At 45.0% G+C, this 13,880-nt stretch overlaps 1 protein-coding gene across 2 annotated transcripts in view; it reads right to left on the minus strand.

Moving 5' to 3' along the window:
- Window positions 1-13,634, minus strand: part of GFOD2 (glucose-fructose oxidoreductase domain containing 2) — a 50,916-nt gene extending 37,282 nt beyond the window's left edge. Inside the window, exons 1-2 of one of the 2 annotated variants that reach the window (XM_047791261.1) lie at window positions 13,417-13,634; window positions 13,056-13,196 (exon numbers count right to left, since the gene is read on the minus strand). The gene's annotated coding sequence lies outside the window, so the exon portion shown is untranslated. The remainder of the gene's footprint in view (window positions 1-13,055; window positions 13,197-13,416) is intronic. The other variant, XM_047791259.1, reaches the window with a different exon arrangement.
- Window positions 13,635-13,880: the final 246 nt, after the last annotated feature.

Consider the following 13,880-nt stretch of genomic DNA (forward strand, 5'->3'; position numbering starts at 1 on the left):
GGCCTCTCAGACACATTCCAAAGGCCAGGGTCAAGGGGCTTGTCTGGGAATTAGATTTTTCTGTGGATGCATTTATTTTCAGTAATTGTATCTTAATATAAAACATGCTAAAATAAAGTACTGTATGTAGATTTTTCTGTGGATGCATTTATTTTCAGTAATTGTATCTTAATATAAAACATGCTAAAATAAAGTACTGTATGTAGTTAGAAATAGGTTTATTTTCCCACTGTTGGTTTCATCCTACCACCCCTGCCAGAACGCATGCTCCTTGGGGAAAGGGAAATTTTTTGTCTATTTTGTTCAATGCTGTACCCTCAAGTTTCTAAAACAAGGCTTGATATATAGTAGGTGCTCCATAAACACTTGTTGAGAAGATGAAAGACTGCAGACCTTGCTTCTGCATGGTCAATTAATCAGTAAACCAAGACATACCTCATACTGAATTCATCAAAACTGTACACAATTCTGTACGGTCTTGGGATATGTTCTCAAATGTAATAAAGACAGTACTTGTGTTGCTAACGAAATAGTTTGTGGGAGAATCTGGTTTAATGATTTAGGAAAGAAAGCACTGTATAATAACAGAATAGCTCTGCCTGCCAACTGGAATTAGGTAAATGAGCTGATGCTCTCAATCTTAAACTACAATTTGACCTGCCAAGAGGGAGAGGGTACCCTTCACAGAACTCTCTCTTCAACTGATAGGGATGGAGTAGGCACAGGTTGTTGTAGAAGTCCCAAAAGGGATCAAAGATAAAGAGGGAAACCTGGGGGATGTTGGGAGACCACTGTAAATTCAAGAAAGCCATCAGAACCAGGCAGGCTTGCTAGACTAGTGGAGGTAAGAGAATTGCCTCAGGTCACTGCGTGGGGGAGTGGGATGAGGCCTGTATTCAGATTCAGACCAAGGGCAAGAGTTTGAAGACCACCCTGCAGCTGATATGAATACACAGTTTACCAGATAGTAAGGAGGAGCTACTACTCCCAGAAAGGAAGAGGCTGGCCTTTCTAACCCCTACTCCCCTTGAATGATAAAACTGTGGCCCACCGGATGCTCAGGCAGAGCTTCCTTGCCTGCCCACCTGCATCTCTCATAAGCATCCTATCCTAATAAATCTGTTTCTGGCCTATCACTTTGTCTCTTGCTGAATTCCTTCTGCAAGATTCAGGCATAAAGAACCTGAACCTTAAAGAGTCCAGACACAGGGTGAGAAATTCTAATTTAAAACCGTGGGTTCAAGTCCCAATCTGGTTTTGGCTGGGTTCAAGTTCTGGCACGTGGGTTGAAGTCCCAATCTGTGTTCTGGCGAGGTTCAGGCTGTTAGTGCTGCCACTTTCACAACTACTACCCATCCTCCGCATGACATCACTCATGCTTATCAGTCAGCTCAGTCCCCTTTGTAGTCAAGTTTCCTCCCTCTAACAGGACATCGAGCCTCACAGGACCACAATGACCCAGCACTTATAGGAGCTATGTTCAGTCAAATGCCAACAGACAAAAGTGAAGGGAAAGCAAGTGATAGTAGACTCAAACAAGTGATAGTAATTCAAACCTAATTTTTTTTTTTTTTGTCTTGGGGTCCAATTGGAGCTGCAGCCGCCAGCCTACACCACAGCCACAGCAACGAGAAATCTGAGCTGCTCCTGCAACCTACACCACAGCTCAGAAATGCCAAATCCTTAACCCAGTGAGAGAGGCCAGGGATCGAACATGTGTCCTTACGGATACGAGTCAGATTCACTAACTGATGAGCCATGACAGAAACTCCAAACCTGACCAGTTCTTAAGGAACCACTCTGGGAATTTCCCTGGTGGCCCAGCGGGTTAAGGATCCAGTGTTGTTCACTACTGTGACTCGGGCTCAATTCCTGGCCTGAGTACTTTGGCATGCCACAGGTGCAGCCAAAAACAAACCAAAAAACTCAAAACACACTCTGGCTGCAGAGAAGCATTCCTGCCTCCACAGCCAGTCCATCACTACGTTCCATCCACCAGACACCCTAACACCCCTTGAATTCATACACTGTTCTGGTTCCCTGAACATACATCCTACCGTTTTCTGGGTCCTAACCATTTCCTTCCCCAGCCTCTACCTGCCCTAGGATGAAGCCCAAATTCCCTGATGAGCTCTCCCCAAGTGTGGGTTGGACCCTTCCCCACCTCTCTCCCTCACCACTCTCCCCTTTACATTGCACTTAGCATGCTAGCAGCTACCAAATCTCACTCCTTCAGTCCTGCTCTGCAATTCTGGCCCAGACTGTTTGCTCTGCCTGGAACAGTCTTTTCTTTTTCTTATTTCCTCAGCCTAACTCCTTGTCAAATCTACTGGGTCTCCACTTAAACACTACTTCTTCAGAGAGGCTGTGCCTGAGCTTCAGCTTTCACAGTGCCCGTGCCCGTCACACTTCACTGGGATCTATCATGATATCAAGAAGTTGCTTATTACACACACTGCTGGCACCAGGACAGAGCAGTGTCTGACACTGAGTAGGTGCTGAGTAACGACTGAAGAATGAGCATACGAATGAGTAAGTGGGAGAATGGATGAATTAAGAAGTCAGGCCAAAGCCTGTGTGGCAGTTCCACTGACAAGAAGGCAATAACTTTTCCTGTGCAAGCTCTTCTTTTTCTTCCTATTTTAACTGTTTTTCTTTCTTTCTTTTTTTTTTTTTTTTTTGGTCTTTTTCATGGCTGCTCCCGAAGCATATGGAGGTTCCCAGGCTAGGGGTCAAATGAGAGTGGTAACTCCTGGCCTATGCCAAAGCCAAAGCAACACAGGATCTGAGCTGCATCTGGGACCTACACTACAGCTCACAGCAATGCCGGATCCTTAACCCACTGATTGAGGCCAGTTTCAAACCTGTGTCCTCATGAATGCTAGTCAGATTCATTTCTGCTGAGCCATAATGGGAACTCTCTTCCTATTTTAAGTAAAATATGTTTTAAATCCTTAGAGCATAAGCTTCTTTGAATGATGCTCCAAAATTGATATGTGGAACATCACCCTAGGACGGGGGTGCCACGACATAACATCCATCTAGCAGCAAAGGGATCTATGACACAAGAGTATGATTTTTTTTTTAATGGCCCCACCTGTGGCATATTAGGTTCCCAGGCTAGGGATCAAATCAGAGCTACAGCTGCTGGCCTATACCACAGCCACAGCAACTCTGGATCTGAGCCACATCTGCGACCTACACCAAAGGTTATAGCAACACCAGATCCTTGACCCACTGAGCGGGGCCAGGGATCAAACCTGTGTCCTCACAGATACTCGTCAGGTTCGTTTCTACTGTGCCACAACAGGAGCTCCAGAGCACAATTCTTGAGCATGGTAAAGGAGATAAAATGTGAAGGTCAATTTGAAGTCTAATCCCCATTTTGCAAAACTCAGGAAACTTGCGGAAATAAGTAGCCTTCCATGTGGCCTTCAACATCAGTCATGCACCAAGAATTAATCAGGAAGGCGTGTCTGACTGTCCTCAGCCCTTCTTTTGGCTTTCTAACACCTGGAATGGAACCACTGTGGTATACAGGCTGTCATCACCTGGAGAACAGAGGTGGACCCAAAGAGGAAAGACAACCACACCTCACCACAGGAGCCTGAGCAGGAGCCGGGGGAACTATACAGCTTGAGGTCTTAACTGCATGTTGGTAGCAGAGGGACTACCCACAGCACAGTTGCAGCTCCTCATGAACCAGCTTGCACTCAGTCTGGAAGGATAACACAATGCTTTCTGCAGGGCTGCTTTCAGAAAGACACTACACTTGACCTACACTTATGTTTCCACTGAAAAATAAAAGCCAAACTAAACAGGTATTGAGTTTTACAAATGAGTTGTGACAAATGCTTTGGCCCCTGGGTTTCAAAGACCCAGAGGCTCAGAGTTTCTGTGTGATTCCAGGGGTTAAGGACCCCAAGTTGTCATTGCTATGACTCAGGTTCGATCCCTGGCCCAGGAACTTCTGCATGCCTCAGGTGCAGCCAAAAATTAAAATTAAAAACAAGGAGTTCCCGTCATGGCGCAGTGGTTAACAAACCCAACTAGGAACCATGAGGTTGCGGGTTCGGTCCCTGCCCTTGCTCAGTGGGTTAACGATCCGGCGTTGCCGTGAGCTGTGGTGTAGGTTGCAGACGCAGCTCGGATCCCTCGCTGCTGTGGCTCTGGCATAGGCCGGTGGCTACAGCTCCGATTCAACCCCTAGCCTGGGAACCTCCATATGCCGCGGGAGTGGCCCAAGAAATAGCAACAACAACAACAACAAAAGACAATAAATAAATAAATAAAAATAAAAATAAAAACAAAACAAGGAGTTCCTGTTGTGACTCAGCAGTAATGAACCCAACTAGGATCCAGGAGGATGCGGGTTCGATCCTTAGCCTCACTCACTGGGTGAAGGATCCCACCTTGCTGTGGCTGTGGCGTAGGCCAGCAGCTGTAGCTCCAATCTGACCCCTAGCTGGGAACTTCCATATGCTGAGGGTGTGGCTCTAAAAAGACAGACAAACAACAAAAAAACAAAGATCCAGAGGCTCTTTGGGGAAGGTTTTATTCTCCTATGATTTGTTGTTTAAGTGTCTTACAGTGACTCAATGACATAGAAATTGCTGCCTTCTCCCTGACAGCAAAAACACAAATAGGACAAAGGAAAGAAATGCTATTCCCTGGTCCCTGCAAGCTGACATGCAGGTAAACTGTTAGCCAGCCACCACAGAAGGAGAGAGCATACCCTCCCTAGCCAAAGATGCCAGTTCCCCATCTCCCCGCCCCCTTCCACACAGTGTCCTAAGAAGGACACTAATGAAAAGCCTAATGACCTGTCTAATGAGGCATAACTACCCAATATACAAAGGGTCAACTAAATCAGGTCATAAAGGAAGAGTAAATTTAAAACCCACAGAGGTATCTGGATCACTATTAGTTCTAAAAGTTAGTTTCAGCTGATGATTAAAGTAGGAAAAGTTACTTATCTACCAGGTACATTAATTGTTTACAGTTTTTGAAAGTCAGGCAATGGCAAGATTATTTTTTTCTAAGATTGCCTTAAGAGTGAGTTTTAGATGGACATCAACCTGAAAATTCCATCCTCACCAAACATTCTTAACTGGTTCCATTTCTAAGTGTCTACTGGGAATCCCACCTGAGCCACCTACCAGCTTCTCCCAACCCAAATTCATCCTTCCTCTCCTCCTCCTGTGCTCCCTTCACCCCATTCAATGGCATAATATCCAGTCACCAAAGTCTTTTCCCCATTTATTCTCTAACATTCATAAGGGCAACAGTGAGTCAGCCATTATGCCAGAAGCTGGGGCTCAGAGCAGTGATCCAGACAGGTCAGGTCCCTGGAGCTTAGTTTCCATTTCTTGCCACACCCATAGCTGAATACCAAGCACTGATTTGACACAGGAACACAACGAGCGGCAGGCTGTGATAAAGACTGCCTTTGCCTTTATTTATTTATTTATTTATTTTTAATTTTTGGCCGCACCCGCAGCATATGGAAGTTCCCAGGCCAGGGAGTCAATGTGATCTGCAGCTGTGACCTATGCTGCAACTGCAACAATGCCAGACCTTTTAACCCAGTGTGCCAGGCTGGGAATTGAACTCAAATCTCCACAATGACCCAAGCCGCTGCAGTTGGATTCTCTTTTTTTTTTTTTCCTCTTCTTCTTAGGGCTACACCCACAGCATGTGGAAGTTCTCAGGCTAGGGGTCAAATCAGAGCTGCAGCTACCAGCTTAGGCCACAGCCACAGCAACATAAGATCCGAGCCATGTCTTGGACCTATACCACCACTCACCGCAAGGAGCGACACTTAACCCACTGAGTGAGCCCAGGGATCAAACCTGCATCCTCAGGGACACTGGTCCGGTTTGTTACTGCTGAGCCACAATGGGAACACCTGCAATCGGATTCTTAACCCACTGCACCACAGCAGGAACTCCTGCCTTTGCCTTTAAATCACTGAGGTAAAGCACACTTGGCTGAGGTATGTAACTAACCATAGAGAGAGGTGTACTACGTACTTTGGTTTTACCTGTGGTCCCAAGAAGAGGAGATGAGTTTTTAATTATAACGAGAAAATATTTTTCAATGTGCAAACCTAATTTACTAAAGTTTTGTGTTTTCCACCTTCCATATGGATACAAGTATTCTGTTGCCATGAAAACAGCTATTTCTACAGTAGCAAGAGGCACTTTGGAGAGTCACCTGTCTTCCTTTTGATCTCAGGTGTAGGACATTCTGAGGGCACCCCAGAGCACAGCAACCCTGACTGGTGTTCTCTAACTTTGTTACATGGCCTCTGGTCACCAAGAAGGTTAAGCGGTTCACCAGTAACTGGAAATGCCTGGCGCCCTTCACAAACATCTCCTACTTGTGTGCAGAAAACTGCTAGCCAACTAGGCCCAGATCATGCTCAGCTGTAATTTAATGCTCTTCTAGCTGTTAAATGTAAGGGGTAAAATAATCTCATTTCAGGACAGTCTTCACCATACCACCCTCTTTTTCCTGTTTTCCTTTTGGTTATTGTGTAATGAAGGAGGCTGGTTATAAAATATAGTCTATCTATGGGAGATGCTTACCTGAAAAGAGCCATTCATTTTAGGTTTTTTTGTTTGTTTTTTGTTTTTACGGCGGCATCTGTGGCATATGGAGGTTCCCAGGCCAGGGGTCCAATTGGAGCTGTAGCCGCCTGCCTACGCCACAGCCACAGCAACGCAGGATCCGAGCTGCGTCTTCGACCTACACCACAGCACATGGCAACACCAGATCCTTAACCCACTGAGCAAGGCCAGGGATTGAACCTGCAACCTTATGGTTCCTAGTCAGATTCGTTTCCACTGCGCCATAATGGGAACTCCCATTTTAGTATTTTCTGATTATTGTTCAAATGATGCTCAATGTCTGTTTCACTATTGAGACTCTAAGCTCTTTCAGGACTAAGATTGTGTATTAAGGAAATAACAGGTCTCTAAAACTTAACACTTCAAGGTATTTTGGTGACATTCCTATAAAAATTTAGAAATACAAAGGCATTTAAATGTTCTTTGGACAGCAATCTTAGCAAATCAGGGATATTACGCAGTGAAGGAAGCAAAAATAAAAATAATAATTTTAAAAGAATAAACACCACATCAGAAGCAAGCCCTGGGCTGGGGGAACCAAACAGCCATTTGAGCACAATGATCTAGTTTTGAAAATAAGATCAGATAAGAAATGCTATGTCCAATCGCCCCCCCACCTCCACCCCCCCACTTCAAAAAATAAGCTAACTGCGCTTGCCTAGTGGCTCAGCAGGTTAAACATCCTGCGTTGTCACTGCTGTGGCACGGGTTTAATTCCTAGCCCCTATGTCCCCTTAGGCCCTGGCACAGGAATATGGATGCAATGGCTGAAAAGTAACAGGAAGTACCACTGATCTCTCTACCATCCCCTACCTCTCTGACAATGAGAGGATGCTTGGATGACAAATAACACATCTCACAGGGCCACTCCCAGAAAGGCCACCTCAGAGATAACCATTTCCTAGCAGGAACCACCACTGAGCAGCAGAAACCATTAACCACGTAGAACATCCTGTAATGCTTTGGGATGCTGTGATACAAAACCATCCATCAACAAGCACCAAAGAGAACCTAACAGTCAAAACTATTCCTCAACAAGCACCAAAAGCAAGAGCAGCATAAGATCTGTACAGTCACCTTTCAAATATATACATGTAAACTCATTATTGTAGGTAACTGAATTACAGTTTGGTGTACGAAATCTGAGATAGGAAACATCAATGCTGCCCCGTCCCAGTCACCATTCTCCCTCCACCACTTTCACTACAGTCATAGAGCTAGAAGGGGTCAATGCCCAAGAGAGAAAACAAGCTCAGTATCACTTTTTTTTTTTTTTTTGTCTTTTTAGGGCCGCACTCGCGGCATATGGACATTCCCAGGCTAGGGGTCAAATCCCAGCTGTAGCTGCCGGCCTACACCACAGCCACAGCAACTCAGGATCTAAGCAGTGTCTATGATCTACACCACAGCTCATGGCAACACCAGGTCCTGAACCCACTGAGTGAGGCCAGGGATCAAACCTGAAACCTGGATACTAGTCAGGTTCACTATCACTGAGCCACGACGAGAACTCCCTCAGTATCTTTCCTCATACAGTTGAGAATTTTTTTTTTTTTTTTTTTTTTGACCGTGACATGTGGAAGTTCCTGGGCCAGGGATTAGAACCAAGTCACAGCAGCAACCCGAGCCATTGCAGTGACAATGCCAAATCCTTAACCTGTTGCGCCACAAGGGAACTCCATATTGAGAAACTTTTAGGAGGTGTTTTTTTTTTTAAATCTTTACTCATTATAGAAAATTACTATGTTCTTATTTATTTATTTTGGTCCTTTTAGGGCCACACTCACAGCATATGGAGATTACCAGGCTAGGGGTCAAATTGGAGCTGTAGTCGCTGGCCTACGCCACAGTCACAGCAACGCCAGATCCTTAACCCAGAGTAAGGCCAGTAACCTCCGTCCTCAGGGTTACTAGTCAGATTTGTTTCTGCTGAGCCACGACAGGAACCCCTACTGTGTGCTCTTCTTAGTTATGTTCCTTTTTGCTAAGTTTTTATATTTGTTTGATGTACTTGTGATCAAACTGTGTTCACAACTTTGTGTCCTAATTTTCTCACTTACAATTTTGACATAAGTACTTATGTTATCAGACAGCTTTTAAGGGCTAGGTGGTATTTTACTGACTATATGAACCAGCTTTTCCTTTCTCTAGTGTTAGACATTTATATTATTTTCAAATTGTTTTCTGTTATAAATTCTACAGGTTAAGAAATCATGGTCCAGAAATTACATGATTTGCCTAATGTTGTTATTCTAAGCAAAATACAACTGTAGAAGTAAATAATAAAGATTTTGAGTTGTAAAATGACATGGTAAATCTTCAAGCCAAGTAGCAGTGTTTCCGGTTCTATTTTAGGGTTATCTATTCTCATGAGAAACTGAGAGCTGACAGTTTGAGAGGAGCACAGTTATCCCAGGCCAGAACGGAAGTCTGTGCTCAGCACTTAGCTCTCATCCCTCAAAGCCTTCATTTCTAATCTTTCTCAGCAGAAGACCAATGGGAACCCTTACAGAAGAAGCTTCTGGGAATTGCTCTGAGAGGTGGGAGGGAGAGACAGGAGCTAATACCACGAGCTAATACCACAGCAATTCCTGGTGATCCTGGGTCCCAAAAAGCATGGCATTTTGTCACTGGCAACCTTGAAAACTGACAATACCTAGGACAAAGGCATTACTTGCAAATCCTTTCTAAGAGCAGGAACTAAAGAACAAGTGTTAAGGACAGGGTTTGAGTATATTTAAGTAATGCAGGAATATACACATCTCTTCTTTTTTTTTTAGGGTCGGCCGCACCTGCCACATGTGGCAGTTTCCATGCCAGGAGTTGAATTGGAGCTGCAGCTGCCAGCTTATACCACAGCTTGCAGCAATGGCAATGCCAGATCCTTAACCCACTGAGTGAGGCCAGGGATCGAGCCTGTACCCTCGTGGACACTAGCTGGGTTCTTAATCTGCTAGGCCACAAAGGGAACTCCCATCTCTTCCTTCCTAATGTTTAATCCAAATGTTCATTCCCATTATCATGAAATAGAAATATTTACTCCATTTCTCATTTCCTTTGTTTGGGTTTAAAGGGATGGTACTTTAATGAGCTCATTCCTGACCTAATGGCTATTTCATAAGTGAATGCTAGTGTGCTGGGAAGTCTTACTGTTTCCATGTGTTCTTGTTTTGTTTTAGTTTTATTTTTTATTTTTTTGGCCATGCCTGTGGCATGTGGAAGTTCCTGGACCAGGGATTGAACCCTCACTACAGAAGTGAATCAAGCCACTGCAGTGACAATACCAGATCCTTAAGCCACCGCACCACAAGAGAACTCTTATGTTTTTCACTCTTATCTTTTATCATTCTGATTTTCGTGAGCCGAAGCTTATTTCAATTATCTTTCATTCCCCACTTTTTAAAAAACCTGACATCTAAATTTTCAAGTAATTTGGACTTTGAGGCTCCCTTGAGGTTTAATAATACAAAGGTGCTTTTTTTTGTATGTAAGAAAAATAATGTCCTATTACTATACTGTACACAAATTCTCAAAAGCGGCAAAATCTCCAAACTTTTTCTAGACACTATGCAATTCCAGTAGTGGATTTATCCTAAAACTGAATCTCCTATTGTAAATGCACATGAGTGACTTGTTAAGCATCAAAAGGTCTCTTCTCCTGCTTCCAAGTTACTGCTCTCCCATTCCCCTGTTTTCTTTTTCTTTCTTTCTTTCTTTCTTTCTTTCTTTCTTTCTTTCTTTCTTTCTTTCTTTCTTTCTTTCTTTCTTTCTTTCTTTCTTTTCTTTCCTTCCTTCTTTCTTTCTTTCTCTTTTATTACTTAATGAATTTATCACATGCATTCCTGTGTTTCCTGAACACCAACTCTGTATTACAACTTCCCAGGTCAGACTGCATTGTGTCCCTACCTCACTTCCCCCCTTATTGTATAACTAGAAAATCAGTTCAGTGAAAGTAAATCCTGTTGGCATTACTGGGTTATCTGGTAAGTTGGCCTATTAAACACTGTTGATTACTTTATTATAGACCAGATCTGATAACTGCCCTCAGCTACCCCAGAAAACAGAATGGATGTTGATTATTTGTCAAAGATTTCATTGCCATAGCAACGAAGAAACACTCTGAGAATCTGTATGCTCATCTTTCTCCTTTGAAAACAAACGTCTTTCTGATTATAGGAGTTAAAATAATGCACACGAATCCATGGGGGCACACTTACCACATTTAAGGAGTATCTTTTCCAAATGCTCATTCAAGGAGGTATTTACACTGACATTGAAAGCACCCTCCCACCTCTATCCAGCTCCACACAGGGTAATTGCTCCCTTCAGTCTACTTTGATTTTGGCCTCCTGTCTGTCTTCTACCTGGGCCAAGACTAAAACAATGAGGGTTTCGGACTTCCCATCGTGGCACAGTGGTTAACGAACCCGACTAGAGACCATGAGGTTGCTGGTTCGATCCCTGGCCTTGCTCAGTGGGTTAAGGATCCGGCGTTGCCGTGAGCTCTGGTATAGGTTGCAGACGCGGCTCGGATCCCGAGTTGCTGTGGCTCTGGTGTAGGCCAGCGGCTACAGCTCCGATTAGACCCCTAGCCTAGGAACCTCCATATGCCTCGGGTGCAGCCCTAGAAAAGACAACAACAGCAACAACAACATATAAAGTAATGAGGGTTTCTACACAGAATACAATGATTTTTATAAAGCTTTTCTGATAGGATTTGGTTAACAGTGCCAATGTTCCCCACAGATACACCCTTCTGATAATACCTCATTATCTCTTAAAGCATTCATACAAATATTTCCAGAGATGGAAGAAAAGTCAATAGAAGGCACAGCTGTAATATCCATAGTTAGGGTCCAGCATTGATTTACGAAAAAAGGAAGAACAAAGCTTTCTTCCTTAAACTAATCTGACCTATTAACATCATCATACTTTCAATGCATCTCCTTCTATAACTGACAGGGAAAAAAAACCCCACCCTGTTGCAAAGTCAGATACACAGTGAAAATTAGGGTTGTTTTTTTTTTGGGGGGGGGGTGTCTTTTTTAAGGCTGCACCCGTGGCCTATGGAAGTTCCCAAGCTAGGGGTTGAACCAGAGATGCAGCTGCTGGCCTATGCCAGAGCCACGGCAATGCCAGATCGCAGCTACACCTGTGACCTACACCATAGCTCATGGTAATGCCGGACCCTTAACCCAGTGAGTGAGGCCAGGGATCGAACCCACGTCCTCATGGATTCTTAACCTGCTGACCCACAACAGGAACTGCATGAAAATTAGTTTTATCAAGCTATCAGCAAATTGACTTTGCTGATTAGATTCAGGTACCATCTTTTAAAAATCACATACTTCTTTCCCCCATATGACAAATCTTTGTCTTGTGAGGGGTATTTTATTCTCCATTGCTAATCTTAGTACTAGCTGGTTCTAGTATTACTATAAAAATCACATATTTGAATTTTTCTAGCAAATAAAAATAACAGATCAGATCCAAACCAATCACTTCACAGAAAAAGTAGACCAGGTGGTAAGAGAAAGCCTCTCACCACAGAATCTTTGCTGTGAAATGGGGGGAGGGGGGTCCCCCAATAGAACTGTCTGCTGAAAATTTTCACCTCGTGGTCCAGATAGATTCTCTAAACTCCTAGTCCAAAAGCAGTAACTATTTTACATTTTCTGTAAACTCTTGTTCCCTGGTGTGGCTTTTCAGAAGGAAATAAGTTTCCTTCTAAAACAAGGATATACCTAGATTTCCTGACTACCATCTTCTTTGTATCTCTTTGTATCAAAATAATGCATTAAGTGTCTTTTCTAATTTAAACAGCTGTTCCCTTCAACTGAAGGGTCACAGAATCAGGGCTTTTCTCAGACTTCTGTGCCCCGAAGCTTACAAAGGTCCTCTGTGCCCTGCCCCACCAGGTTCTGGATATTCAAAGGCCACCGACTTCCTTCCTCATGTATCCTTCCCTCAGCATGACCCTATGGGTACAATGACTATAAGTAAGGATTATAACCTTCCTTGGTGTCAATCCAAGGCAGCCTTAAACTTTTCTGTTCCGGTCTTGTGCTTTAGATTCTTCCCTAAACTCTCACACAACTTTTCACAAGTCCTGATGTCCTGGACCCTTCTAAGTTCCTCACCATTCGTGTGATAATACCTTGAGAGGAATACCTCACCTCACCTTTTGTCTTCACAGCCATCTGCTTCCTACCTGAGCTTCAAAGGTAGCCAGGCCCAGGGAGATCTGGCCAGCGGACACTCGGGGACTGGAAGAGCCATCTGCACCTTTCAGAGTGTCGTTTCTCCCATCTGCCACCTGAACACTTTCCGTAAATAATGACTGATCCCCCCCCAAAGTACCAGCTCATTCGGAAAGACGAGGGACCAGTTACCCCACGAGTTCTTTGTCTCAAGTTCCCATACCTCACATCCTTATGCACGAAGCGTTGGTCCTCACACAGGTAGGGGGTCTGATCCGCACAGGGCGGTGGAGCCTAGGTTTTCGCGTCCAGTAAAGGGATGGGTTATGGCCAAGGTCCTTCCAGGAACCCAAATTCTACAATTCTACGACCAAACTTGCAGGTCATATTTCTGAGGTGGGACGACGAAATCTGGGGCGACCCCCGAGGCTGCGCTGGCAGTTAGAACGGCCCCGTCCCACCCCAGCTTAGCTTATCCCCTCCTCCGACCTCGGGCGCCGGTCCGTGGAGGAGGCCCGGCTGGCGCCCGCTTGCCTCCGCGCCATGCCCGTCATCCTTACCCGCCCTCACGGGCCGCCTCTCACCTGGCACGCTGGCATCCCCCGCCCAGGGCTACACCGGAGACCACGGGTCCGGACAGGTCTCAGCGGCCACCAGCCTTCCGTAAGGGAGGCAGGGGCGGACGCACCAGCCCCGAAAACTAGCTCGCAGCCACCAGGGAACGCGCCGCCCGGTTTCTAAGGAACCGGGGTCTTTGGAAAAGGAGGGGCGGGACGGCGGGAGGTCTGCGCATGCTCCCTGACGGTAGTGGACCAGCGCTGGGAGGGGCCGGAGCCGGGAGCTGCGCATGCTCGCTGATCGGGGGCGGAGGTTAAGCAGTCTGGCTAGAAGCCCTGGTCATTCATTTCCGGCGGTGGAGGCGAGGAGCGAGCGGTTTTCCAACCTAGGCTTCTTTCCGGTCCTTCCTCTGAGTACTGTTGTGGGCCTTGATTGTCCCAGAATGAAGGAAGGTCTCCTGCTGGATAACGATTTATCTTTGCAGAAAGGC

The sequence above is a fragment of the Phacochoerus africanus genome, chromosome 8 (genome assembly GCF_016906955.1).
Source record: "Phacochoerus africanus isolate WHEZ1 chromosome 8, ROS_Pafr_v1, whole genome shotgun sequence".
Lineage (NCBI taxonomy): Eukaryota > Metazoa > Chordata > Mammalia > Artiodactyla > Suidae > Phacochoerus > Phacochoerus africanus.